Genomic DNA, 14,047 nt, shown 5'->3' with positions numbered 1-14,047 from the left:
ATCAGAGGGTTATTATAAAGTGTATAAATTATCCATACTATCAGTTAATAAAAATTAATAAATTCTCTTACAGAATGCATTTCATTTTTTAAGAAAGACTTTTTAAAAAATGTATTTATTTGGCTGTGCTGAGTCTTAGTTGTGGCAGGTGGGATCTTTCGTTGGTGCATGCCAACTCTTAGTTGTGGAATGTGGGATCTAGTTCCCTGACAGGGATTGAACCCAGGCCCCCTACTTTGGGAGCTCGGGGTCTTAACCACTGGATCACCAGGGAAGTCCCCAGTAAGGTATTTTTAAAAATTTGTTTTACAGAAATGTGCACTTTTCAGAAAGCTGTCAGTTCTGTTGTGTAAAGAAATATGTACACATCAATACCATCTTTCCTAATGAGTTTAGTCTTTTGTCGTATTTCTGTCATCCTTCTACCTCAGTTTTTAGCTTTTTGATTAAAAGAGCTAAATTTTCTATTTCTTTAATGTTCCTGAGACATTTATCCTGTGATTTCTGCCCTCAGTGGATGTTCAGGAAAATCCTGTGCCCCACCCAGAGCTGTGTCATATTTTCCTCTCTTCCAGTAACAGAGTGTGGACCTGGATAAGTAATTTGGCCATCCTATACACCCTAGAATATTCCTTGAAAAGTGGGATAAAAACAGCATCTGATAAATCCACGCACATATGGACACCTTATCTTTGACAAAGGAGGCAAGAATATACAATGAATTAAAGACAATCTCTTTAACAAGTGGTGCTGGGAAATCTGGTCAACCACGTGTAAAAGAATGAAACTAGACCACTTTCTAACACCATACACAAAAATAAACTCAAAATGGATTAAAGATCTAAACGTAAGACCAGAAACTATAAAACTCCTAGAGGAGCACATAGGCAAAACACTCTCTGACATACATCACAGCAGGATCCTCTATGACCCACCTCCCAGAATATTGGAAATAAAAGCAAAAATAAACAAATGGGACCTAATTAACCTTAAAAGCTTCTGCACATCAAAGGAAACTATTAGCAAGGTGAAAAGACAGCCTTCAGAATGGGAGAAAATAATAGCAAATGAAGCAACTGACAAACAACTAATCTCAAAAATGTACAAGCAACTCCTACAGCTCAACTCCAGAAAAATAAATGACCCAATCAAAAAATGGGCCAAAGAACTAAATAGACATTTTTCCAAAGAAGACATACAGATGGCTAACAAACACATGAAAAGATGCTCAACATCACTCATTATCAGAGAATTGCAAATCAAAACCACTCTGAGGTACCATTTCACACCAGTCAGAATGGCTGCGATCCAAAAGTCTACAAATAATAAGTGCTGGAGAGGGTGTGGAGAAAAGGGAACCCTCTTACACTGTTGGTGGGAATGCAAACTAGTACAGCCACTATGGAGAACAGTGTGGAGATTCCTTAAAAAACTGGAAATAGAACTGCCTTATGATCCAGCAATCCCACTGCTGGGCATACACACTGAGGAAACCAGAAGGGAAAGAGACACGTGTACCCCAATGTTCATCGCAGCACTGTTTATAATAGCCAGGACATGGAAGCAACCTAGATGTCCATCAGCAGATGAATGGATAAGAAAGCTGTGGTACATATACATAATGGAGTATTACTCAGCCATTAAAAAGAATACATTTGAATCAGTTCTAATGAGGTGGATGAAACTGGAGCCTATTATACAGAGTGAAGTAAGCCAGAAGGAAAAACATAAATACAGTATACTAACGATATATATATGGAATTTAGAAAGATGGTAACAATAACCTGATGTACGAGACAGCAAAAGAGACACTGATGTATAGAACAGTCTTATGGACTCTGTGGGAGAGGGAGAGGGTGGGAAGATTTGGGAGAGTGACATTGAAACATGTAGAATATCATGTAAGAAACGAGTTGCCAGTCCAGGTTCGATGCGCGATACTGGATGCTTGGGGCTGGTGCACTGGGACGACCCAGAGGGATGGTGTGGGGAGGGAGGAGGGAGGAGGGTTCAGGATGGGGAACACATGTATGCCTGTGGCGGATTCATTTTGATATTTGGCAAAACTAATACAATTATTTAAAGTTTAAAAATAAAATAAAATTAAAAAAAAAAAAAAAAAAACAGCATCTGATCCCAAACATGTCTGCTATTTGAAGGACCCCTCTGAAGTCTAGAACTGTATCTGTCATCTTCTTGTAGCTTTTGTTCTTTTAAACATTGAGATACTTTCTAATAACCTGCATTTCCTTTCTGGTGGTTTCTTTACTTTCACTGTCTTTACTACACTCTTGAGCATGGCACTGAAGACCCAGGAGCCCTCCCAGGCTGGCCCCATGCTCAGATGAAGGCTTTGTCCTTCATCTGAGCATGTCCTTCACCTTTGTCCTGCACGCCTTCCCAGCCATGTGATACCATGGACACTCTCTGGTCCTGCTCCTCTCTGACTGGTGTGGGTCTTTACACAGGCTTCCTCATCTGCCCCCTTTGCTTTTATTTGTTATATTCTTTTTCAAGGCTAAGCTCAGGGACTTCCCTGGTGGTCTAGTAGTTAAGAACCTGCCTTTCAATGGAGGGGATGTAGGTTCGATCCCTGGTCGGGAGACAAAGATCCCACATGCCCTGGGCCAGCTAAGACCATGCACTGCAACCAAATAAATAAATATTAAGGCTGAGCTCAAATGTTACCTTATCTCTCAAACTGTCCCTTGTAATCCCACCCTTAGATAATTTAGTTATCTTACCTTTTGTTTTGGAGGTCTTTACACATTTCTATGGTGTTTAAGGCTGTGTGTATCTATTGTTACTACCACCGTCTCTGCTTCAAGCCTTTTGAAGGCAGAAACAGTATATCCATGAATGAATGAATGAATGAGTGAACAAATGAGTGTGTGTGCTCAGTTGTTCAGTCATATCCAACTCTTTGCAACCCTGTGAACTGTAGTCCATCAGGCTCCTCTGTCCATGGGATTTTTCAGGCAAGAATACTGGAGTGTGTTGCCATAGCCTCCTCTAGGGGATCTTCCCAACCCAGGGATCAAACCTATATCTCCTGTGTCTCCTAGCATTGGCAGATGAATTATTTAACACTGAGCTGCCGAGAAAGCTCCTGAGAAAATGAACGAATGGATACTTTTCCTGTCTGTCTACATATTAACTGCCTGGTCTGTGGCACACCACTCCAGTACTCTTGCCTGGAAAATCCCATGGACGGAGGAGCCTGGTGGGCTGCAGTCCATGGGGTCGCCAAGAGTCAGACACGACTGAGCGACTTCACTTTCACTTTTCACTTTCATGCATTGGAGAAGGCAATGGCACTCCATTCCAGTGTTCTTGCCTGGAGAATCCCAGGGACGGGGGAGCCTGGTGGGCTGCTGTCTATGGGGTCGCACAGAGTCGGACACGACTGAAGCGACTTAGCAGCAGTAGCAGCAGCAGTCTGTCTTAGCAATCAGTAACAAGCACAAAGCTAAATTATTTCTCAAGAAGTGACAGTCATCCTTGATATTAGTTTTCCAGTGAAAGTGGTTTCTTTTCCTCTATCCAAATCCCTCAGCTTCTGGACTCCTGTTGTTTTACTCTTGTCTTAGCATATCCCATTTCAAGAGGATTTTTTCCTTGTAGTATTAACTACTTTAAATTCTTTGCAGGTTTGAGTAAGTCCCTCATGGCTTAGAAGGTAAAGCGTCCGCCCGCAATGCGGGAAACCTGGTTTCAATCTCTGAGCTGGGAAGATCCCCTGGAGAAGGAAGTGGTAACCCACTCTAGTACTCTTGCCTGGAAAATCTCATGGACAGAGGAGCCTGGGACGCTGCAGTCCATGGGGTTGCAAAGAATCGGACACGACTGAGCAACTTCACTTCACTCACTCTGAGTTAAGTGAGAGGTATAATGTAATCTCTTCTGCGCATCATATGAGCTAGATAAAATCTTTCTTCCATCCAAGGCTGCATCATTTTTTCCACTTCCCTTCCCCACCTACTGTATCCTGTATAAAACTGAGGTCAGCCGCTCGTGTGTCCATCAAGTTGCCTAATGTTTTGAGTCAGTATCCTTTATTAATTTATTTTGCTCCTGCATCCATGATTGGCTACAATTCTTTGACAATTTCTTTTTAGCTAGTAGATTTACAAAATCAAAACTTTCTAAAGCACTTCACTTGTGCTGGTATCATTATACATGTTGCAGTAGCAGAGAATATAACTGTGTTTTGTGCAACACTGTGGAAGAGTTAAGTAGGAAGAATGAAGAGACTCAACAGAAAGAAATAACTGTAAGCTTGTCAGAGAATCAAAGTGAATTTCCAAAAACTTCATATGGTGACAAGTATATGTAACTTCTGCATTAAATCATCAGGTATAAAATCTTATTCTGAAGAAAGCTCATCAGAATGATGCTTCTTTGATGTATGGAATGGATTGTTTACCTGATGAAGCAACACAACAGCTATGTCAGGAATAACCAGCTTTACAGCTGACGGCAAACTCCCTCGGGCAAGGACTTTATATGTCTGGCACAATTATACTTATTGTGTATCAGTGCTGTGTAAATATTTAATAACAGTTCCTTCCACACCTATTCCAGGCAGGTCGAGCCTTCCTGACTTGTCATGTCCGTAATCAAATATGTATTTCCACAGTAATCATTTGAGGTGTGGTGCCACTGTTAGTCTGGTTTCTTCTGGGTGATCTATCTTCTCTAGGCTTGGGGTGTGCTCTGGGTGACTGGAATATAGGTAAATAGCTGTGAAAAAAAATCTCTTCATTTTTAGAGTTGAATGACTTGCATAGAGTGAGCTATACTTTTTCCTAAAGGCAACTCACCTTTGTTGGGGGTTACACCAATACCTTAGGACTTCCCTGGTTGCTCAGACGGTAAAGCGTCTGCCTACAATGCAGGAGACCCGGAGTTCGAGCCCTGGGTTGGGAAGATCCCCTGGAGGAGGAAATGACAATCCACTCCAATACTATTGCCTGGAAAATCCCATGGAGAGAGGAACCTGGTACGCTACAGTCTATGGGGTCACAAAGAATTAGACATGACTGAGCAACTTCACTTCACACCAATACCTAGACTTCTTCATCCAGGCTCTTTAATCCACAACTAGCCTCTGGGCAGCTTGCTTGACCTCTCCTGGGGTTTGCTCATCTAAAAAAGATCTAATCACAAAGGTTGTTTCTGGCACCAAAGTTTTATGTACTGCCTATTTCCAGTTGTAATATTGGTGCTTCTTTACTCAGAAGGGGTAAATGTGCTCATTCTTAAGTCTGTCTTTCTAGTAAATGTGGGAAATGCGCTACTACTTAAACTTTTCATCTGTTGTCTGATGTTATTTATTCTTTAAGAGAAATTTATGCAATTTTCCTTTTTTTTTTTTTTTTTTTAAACTGTTTATGGGGTTCTCGTGGCATGAATACTCCTTGCCACTGCCTCCTCCAATGGACCACATTTTGTCAGAACTCTTCATTATTTAGAAGAAGAGAATCATTGTGGGAACAGATTGGAATTCCAAAGCACATACATAGAGAAAAGCATAGCTATTGAATTATGTGAATTTTAAAGGAATAACACATTTAAATTGATCAGAAAGAACAGAATCTACTGGCTCTGGGAGATAAGTCTACTAATCCTACTAACTCTGCCCCTTGGTTTCTTTATCAGTGAAGTGAGATAGAGACTTAAAGGGCCATTGCATTTACAGGAGTTCCAGTTGGAATGTGTATGTGCCTGCTCAGTCACTCAGTCAGACTTTCTTGTAAAAAGATGCTTCAAAGGTTGGTGTTTCAAGTTTTCTATCCCCATCCCTCTCATGACTTTTACCGCAGTTCCTTTATGTCTGGCTCCATTTGGAGCTACCATCTTTGCTCATACACAGCCCTCTGATATTTGTTACTGGTGGTGCAGACACACTGATCAGACCACTGTGCTTTGCTTAGTCTCTCAGTCGTGTCTGACTCTTTGTGACCCCAGTGGACTGTAGCCCGCCAGGCTCCTCTGTCCATGGGGATTCTCCAGGCAAGGATACTGCAGTGGGTTGCCATGCCCTCCTCCAGGGGATCTTCCCAACCCAGGGATCAAACCCAGGTCTCCCTCATTGCAAGTGGATTCTTTACTGTCTGAGCTACCAGGGAAGTCCAGACCACAGAAGGATTTAATCTGTTGTTTGTTTCCACCAACAATTTCCTCCAAAGGCCCAAGTTCATTTGCCAAAAGTGAAGTAGTTAAGGCCTCATAAAAAAGCTGTGTAAATCCTTTTGGTTTTATTCACCTTGTCTTCCTCTCCTATCTGGAACTCCTAGTCTACAGAAGTTTCGTTTGTGCACACTAAGGCTTCCAAGGATGACTTGGGCAAACTGGAAAAGTTCTTTGGTCCAGGCAACATTGGGATCATTCCTATTCGGTTGCACTCCATGAACCCCAGGTAGGTTTTTCTTCAGGAGCACAGAGAGTCCACTGATCTTCACAGCTGGGTGACCTTCATCACCTAACAGTAACTATTGTGCTTCCCATTACAATGATTTACCCCTGTGTTACTCTCGTGTTTAAATTATTAATATAATTGATCTATTAATACATCAATGCATGAATACACTGAGAATCATTTAAGCCACTAACACTGTTGTGACATGTCTTATTTATCCCTCTAAACACCTTTAAAAATATATACTTCTTCCAAGTCCCCAATTACTGATTTTGACCACTCCATCATTGACTAGGATCAATCTGCTTAATCCGATCTTTGTTTCTGTATTAGTAAATATTGTAATCTGTATTGTTATGATCATTTTTCCACGTTGATTCCCTCACCAGTGGCTGCAGTTCATAGAAGAATCATGTACCGGATCGTTCATTCAAGTCATTTATGCTGCAAAGACTTTGAGAACTTACTGCATGCCAGGCAGTGGTCTAGAACTTGCCCATAAGTATTCAAGTGTCCTATGACATATACCTCCTTTTATCAAGCTTCTGTTTATTGTACTTCACAGATACTGCTGTTTTTAAAAGGCTTGTAGCAATCCTGCATTTTCAGACAACACTTAGCATTTTTAGCATTAAAGTATTTAAAGTATTCTTTGTTAAAGAATTAGGGAGATGAGTTTTTTTTGCTGCACTGGTCTTCATTGGTGTATGCTTCTTTCTCTAGTTGCGGTGAGTCGGGGCTAGTCTTAGCTGCAGTGCTTGGGTTTCTCACTTTGGTGGCTTCTCGTTGCAGAGCACAGTCTCTAGCGTGCACGGGCTCAGCAGTCGCAGTTCTCAGGCTCTGGAGCACAGACTCGGTAGTTGTGGTGCACAGGCTTAGTTACCTCCCAGCACATGGAATCTTCCTGGACCAGGGATCAAACCTGTGTCCCCTGCATTGGCAGGCTGACTGTTAACCACTGGACCACCAGGGAAATCCAACAATAAAGTATTTTTTAATGGAGGTATGTGTGTAGACATAATGCTATTGCACGTAACAGATGACAGTATGGTGTAAATATAACTTTTATATGCATTGGGGAACCAGAAAATCCATGGGACTTGCCTTATTGCAATATTTGCTTTACTGTGGTGGTCTGGAAATGAACTCATAATATCTAAGTTATGCATACCTCAGCTGAGACTGTAGTGACTCATGTTAGTGACATCAAGGATCACTGATCACGGATCACCATAACATATATAATAATAAGATTAAATGCTACGAGAATTACAAAAATGTGACACAGAGACACCAAGTAAGCAAATACTGTTGGGAAAGTGGTACTATAGACTTGCTCAGCAGAGTTGCCACAAACCTTCAGCCTGTAAAGTATGTACTGTCTACAAAGTACAATAAAGTCAAGTGCAAAAAAACAAGCTATGCCTGTATTTTTCCCTCCTACTCTGACAATATTTGCTTCATATTTAGGGCAGCTCTGATGTCTATTGCACACATGATTGTTTTATCTTCTTGGTAAATTGAACGTTTTGTCATAAAGTTCTTTGTCTCCTGTAACAATTTTTGATTTAAGGTTTATTTTTTCTGTTGTTAGTATACCACCCCCACTCTCTTTTGATTACTAAGATGAATTATGTTTTCCCATACTTTTACTCTCAAAGTATTTGTGTCTGTTGATCCTTAGAAGTAAGTCTCTTGTAGAAAGCATATACTTGGACTCTGTTTTTGGTTGTTTTTTTTAATCCACTGAGCCAGTCTACATCTTTTGATTGGGGAATTTAATCCATTTACAGTTAAAGTAATTACTTAAAGACTTCCTGGTGGTTAAGTGGTTAAGCTTTGCCTTCCAATGCAGGGGGTGTGAGTTTGTTCCCTGGGGAGCTAAAATCCCACATGACTCACTGCCAAAAAATCAAAAGATGAAACAGTATTGTAACAAATTCAATAAAGACTTTAAAAATGGCCCACATCTTAGAAATAGTAATTACTATAGAAGGACTTACTATTGCCATTCTTTGTTTTCTGTATTTTTGCTTTTTGTCCCTCATTTGCTTCCTTACTGCCTTCCTTTGTGTTTAGTTGATTTTTTTTTTTTTTTTTGTAGTGACATATTTTGATTTCCTTCTTGTTTCCTTTTACTTACGTTCTGTAGATGTTTTCTTTGTGTTTGCCATGGGATTGCAGAACACACTAAAGTTATAACTATATATTTTAAACTGAGCCTGGTAGGCTGCCATCTATGGGGTGGCACAGAGTCGGAACCGACTGAAGCAACTTCAGTGAAGCTAAGGGATAACTTCAACTGCATATAGAAACTCTACTCCTTTAAGTCTCTGCCCCACCTGTATTTACATTATTGACGTCACAAATTACATCTTGGTACACTGTGTACCTGTCACCATTGATTTATAACTGTTGTTTATGCTTTTGTCTTTTAAAGCCTATTTAAAATTGAGTAGTGGAGTTATGGACCAAAATTGTAAGAATTCAGGTTTTTGTATTTGTCCGTATGTTGACTCTAACCAGAGGACTTCTGCAGTCATATGCTTCAAGTTCCTATCCAGCATCCTTTTGTCCCAACTTTAAGAACTCCCTTTAGCATTTCTTGTAGGGTGGGTCTAGTGTTAACTCCCTCAACTTTTGTTCACCTGAGAATGTCTCAGTTTCTCTCTATCATTTCTAAAGAACAGTTTTGCCTTATGTAGTATTCTCAGATGGTGATTTTTTTTTTCTTTCAGTACTTTAAATACATCATCCCCTTGCTTTCTAGCCTGTAAGATTGCTGCTGAGAAATCCACTGATGTTATTCTTGTAATTTCCTCGTATATGATGAACCACTTTCCTCTTGCTGCTTTCAAGATTCTCTCTTTGTCTTCTGTTTTGGTTCTTTTTTTGATTATTATTTGGTTATTGGTTTATAATCATCCTTTTTGGTTTATCCTACTTAGAGTTTATTAAGATTCTTATATGTATATATCCATGTCCTTCTTCAAATTTGGGACATTTTCACCATTTTTTCTTCAAATAAATTCTCTGCCCCCCTCTCTCTCTCTCTTCTTCTGGCACTCCCATAATGCATATATTAATCTGCTTAATGGTATCACATAAGTCCTGTAGGTTCTCTTCACTTTTCCTCATTCTTTTTCTTTTTGTTCCTCAGATTTAATAAATTTCAAATGACCCATCTTCAAGTTTTCTGATTCTGTTTTTCTGCTTGTTTGAATTCGTTGTTGAACCTCTCGTGAATTTTTTAATTCAGTTATTTGTTATTTCCAGCTTGGTAGTTTCTGTTTGGTTCTCTTTTTAAAAAACATTTTTACTGGAGTATAGTTCCTCTACAGCGTTGTGTTACTTTCTGCTGTACAGCAAAGTAGATCAACTGGACATATCCGTCTAGCCCCCCTGTTTCGTGTTTCCTTCCCGTTTAGGTAATCACAGAACACTGAGTGGAGTCTCCTGTGCTATACAGTTGCTTCTCGTTAGTTATTTTGTACATAGTAGTGTATATATATTGGGATTCCCTGGTGGCTCAGATGGTAAAGATTCTGTCTGTGACGCAGGAGACCTGGGTTCAATCCCTGGTCAGGGAGATCCCCAGGAGAAGGGAATGGCAGCCCATTCCAATATTCTTGCCTGGAGAATTCCATGGACAGAGGAGCCTGGTGGGCTTCCCTGGTGGCTCAGCTGGTAAAGAATCCACCTGCAATGTGGGAGACCTGGGTTAGATCCCTGGGTTGGGAAGATCCCCTGGAGAAGGGACAGGCTAACCACTCCAGTATTCTGGCCTGGAGAATTCCATGGACTATATAGTCCATGGGGTTGCAAAAAGTCAGACACGACTGAGTAACTTTCAGTGTATATGTGTCAATCCCAATGGTTTTTTTATTAATAATCTCTTTATTGATAGTCTCCTTTTGTTCATGCATTGTTTTCCTAAATTTATTTAGTTGTCTGTCTGTATTCTTCTTTATCTCATTGAGCACACTTCAAAAAATTGTTTTAAAGTCTTCATTAGGTAACTCTAAGACCTGTGTTTCTTTAGGGTTGGTTTGTGGAGGTTAACTTTGTTCCTTTGAATGGCCCTTGTTTACCATAAGCAATGGCCCTTGTTTATGTCTTGTGATCTTTTGGTGAAAATTGGGCATTTGAAAAGCCATTTTTTCACTCAGTCTTTGTGGACTGGCTCTGCGCAGAGGAGGGTCTTCACTAATCAGCCTGGGATGAAGGCTTAAGTTTCAGCTTTTTTCTGAGGATACATCTTCCCTGCACCTGTACAGTTGCTTTTCTCCCCTCCAATTCTCCTGTATATGTGGCAGTTTAAAAAATCTCTTATTTTTCCTAACAATCTTATCCCTGCCCACTCTCAGGACCCTAGATGTTCTGTTGTATTCCTCTGCCTGTAATCTCTTGCCCTCAGGTGCCCATGGGCCTGAAGTTGTCACAGGCTGATTCACCCCCCACTGCTTTCTGTAGCCTCCAACCTGATAGCCAAAATATGTCACCATTCCCATCAATACTCTGAATCAGGCCAGGAGGAAACCAGTTCCCACAAAAAAAACAGAGTGTTGCAAACAAGTTCTACCATTTCATTGTGTCCTGAAGGAGGAACCAGAAATTGGTTGACATCAACCTGACCACGTCATGCTATATCAGGAAGGGATAGAGTAAAGGTGAGCAAAAATGTCCAAAATGTCTTACTGATTTTTTTTTTCTTTATTAAATTTGTTAAAGTACTGTTCTAAGTTTTTATTTTTTGGAAGGTGAAGTCTTAACCACTGGACCTCCAGGGAAGTCCCCTGTTTTATTGTTTTGAGTGTAGGTTTTTTTTCTTGGTTAGGCATTCATTTGGTTGCTGCAGCTTCTTAATTGGTTCTCAAGTTCCCACAAAGCTGCTTTGGTGCATATATTATTGATCCTTTGATATTTCCATGGGAGAACAAGGGCCTGCAGCTTGCTAGCCAGTCATCTTGCTGATGTCACCCTTGTTAATTAGTAACTCATAGTCCAGGGAGGAAGAGAGACACACAATGAGAAGGACATAAATAGCTTTGTGTTTTTGAAAAAAATAACTTAAGATTACACATCCTTGTATTGGGTTGGCCAAAAACTTTGTGCATGTTTTTCTGTAAGATGCTATGGAAAAACCCAAATGAATTTTCTGGCCAACACAGTACAAGAAAAAATAAACTTCAGAGCCAGGGAAACCACTGGAAACCTGTGTATTAGTCTAGATGAGAAATGATAAGGGCCTGGACTAAAACAGAGTCATACGTTTAAGAAATATTGAGGAGGCACAGTTCTAAGGCTCAGTAGCCTATTGGAAGCATGTGCCAGGGATGCGAGGACAGAAATATAGAATCAAGAAATAGACAAGAAGTAACTGTAGAAATAGACCCGTAGCTCTGACTTTAAGCAGGTTTCTTAGCCATTCTATGCTCATTTCCTCATCTATTAAATAGGATGGCTGTGAAGACTGAGAGAGACAGTAGGTCTAAGTGCCTAGTATGTTGTAGGCACTTCATCAATTAGTTTACTTTTCCCCATCCCCCTACCTCTAACCAGCATCACTAGATTGTGCAGCTTGGTAGATGGCGATGCTGCTAATTAAAATGTAGAATAGGAAAAGTGCAAGCCAATCTTTTAAATCTCTGGGTTTGTTGGAGTGTTTTAAAAAACTCTCACTCTTCAGCAGTAACACACACTAGACAGATTCTATATAAGGAAATGTTTGCATTAATGTGTATCTTTGTCAAATAAGCTGTCCTACGTGTCCCAAAATTATCCTCTGATTCCCAGAATATCCCCTAAAATTAGGCAGGAAGCAGGGTCACTTTGAGCTCATGGTTGGTTGCAGGTTGTTCAGTGAATTTGGAGCAAAGTGATAAAAATAATTTCTGTCTCCTGGCTCTTGAGCCAATACTTTGTTATCAAGTCTGAGGCTTTTTAAAAATTCTGTGAGAATCTTCTCCAAATGGCTATAATTTGACAGATTTATAGCCATGTAAATAGATGTGTGCATTCATGATGACAGTTTAAATGTTATGTTTAGAGATTATGAAAGGACAATAGGAAAAGGAACTTCAACTAGCCCTTTTCCCCTTCTCAAGGCACTGACCTTTTTATAAATTATATTTTCCGTAGGCCAAAATTCAAATTGCTATCAATACTAGAGAATGTTGGTTTTCATGCAACTGCTATTTTGTATGGACTATTTCTAGCTGAACAATTCAATATGTGGTAAGTTGTAAAAGCTGACAAAGAGCAATTTAAAAACTTGTTCTTGAGATAATCTGAAATGATCAGGATATTGTGTTTAACCCTTGATAAATAATGCTGTAGTTAAGATCTATGTATCAGATTTTAGAAGATGGTCGTTATATATCGGGGGATTCCATTCTGATAAAAAAAAAAATCCATTGGATTGTAAAATATAAAATCTGAGAAGCTGGGATGATCCAGGCTTCTAGCTGAGGAATGGCGTAAGCAGTTATTGCAACTATGCCCTTGGGTTTTTTCCTCTAAGTCATACTCCACTTTCTCACACCACCCAGAAATGGAATTTCCCAAAGTCGTGCATTTTATTAATCATACATTTTGAAGTCTTTTCAAGAAAAACAAAAGCTATAAAAATATCAAGTGGCAACAACAACAAAAAAAGTAGCAGCATCTAATCCGTTTCTGCTCATCCGATAGCTGTGGTCCATTTCCTGCATCTCATTGCTTATCCAGTGAAATAGTCAAATATGTCATCAGATGTTACCTCTTGTAGAGAAAGTAGCAAGCACATTTTTGGGGTAGTGAAAATAATGAAACTGTGACGGGACTCTTATCATAACTCCATCATTATGCACTTAGAGATATTTTTCTTTGGCAGAGTCCTGATGACTGGAAAGACAGAACTGTTCAGTGAGTGACGTCTCTATCTGTTTTCACATGTGATCTCTCTTATTCAGAGGTTTGACTTCAGCAGATTCATAGGGTTACATTTCTCAGAGATGACACATGGACATGCCCAGACACAGAGAATAGTTTTGCCTCATAAAACCTTATCTCGTTTCTAAATTTTTTAATTGGTGGAAAATTGCTTTACAGTGTCGTGTTCGTTTCTGCTGTTCAACAACAGGAATCAGTCTTGTTTACGTGTGTGTGTGTGTCCCTCCCCTCCCTCCATCCTACCCCTCTGGGTCATCACAGAACACCAGGCTGGGCTCCTGTCTTATCGAGCAACTTCTTACTAATCATCTGTTCTACATATCACAGTATATATATGTCAATGCCACTTTCTCAGCTTGTCCCACCCTCACCTTCCCCACTGTATCCACAAGTTTGTTGTCTAGTAGGTTCGTCAGTACCATTTTTCTAGGTTCCGTGTATGGTTCCGTGTATATGTGTTAATACTTGTTTTTCTCTTTCTGACTGTTTCACTCTGAAAGACTCTAGGTTCATCCACTTCACTACAACTGACTCAAATTCATTCCTTTTTATGGCTGAGTAATATTCCATTATATAAACGTACCACAACTGCTTTAACCATTAACCACAATAAGGTATCACCCCATACCATTCAGAATGACCATCATCCAAAAAATCTACAAACAACAAATGCTGGAGAGGATGTGGATAAAA

General features: G+C 39.9%; 1 long non-coding RNA gene across 2 annotated transcripts in view; it reads left to right on the top strand.

The window, feature by feature from the left end:
- The window catches only part of LOC138990197 (uncharacterized), a 157,348-nt gene that overhangs the window by 115,256 nt on the left and 28,045 nt on the right, over positions 1-14,047 (top strand). Inside the window, exon 3 of one of the 2 annotated variants that reach the window (XR_011466312.1) lies at positions 3,651-5,378. The exons of the other annotated variant lie outside the window; for it this stretch is intronic. This is a non-coding gene — a long non-coding RNA (uncharacterized lncRNA). Of the gene's footprint in view, positions 1-3,650; positions 5,379-14,047 lie in introns of those variants that run through there. 2 annotated transcript variants of the gene reach the window in all.

Source organism: Bos mutus, chromosome 12 (assembly GCF_027580195.1).
Source record: "Bos mutus isolate GX-2022 chromosome 12, NWIPB_WYAK_1.1, whole genome shotgun sequence".
Lineage (NCBI taxonomy): Eukaryota > Metazoa > Chordata > Mammalia > Artiodactyla > Bovidae > Bos > Bos mutus.
The sequence above is the reverse complement of the archived record's forward strand: the minus strand, read 5'-3'. Positions and strand labels throughout refer to the sequence as shown.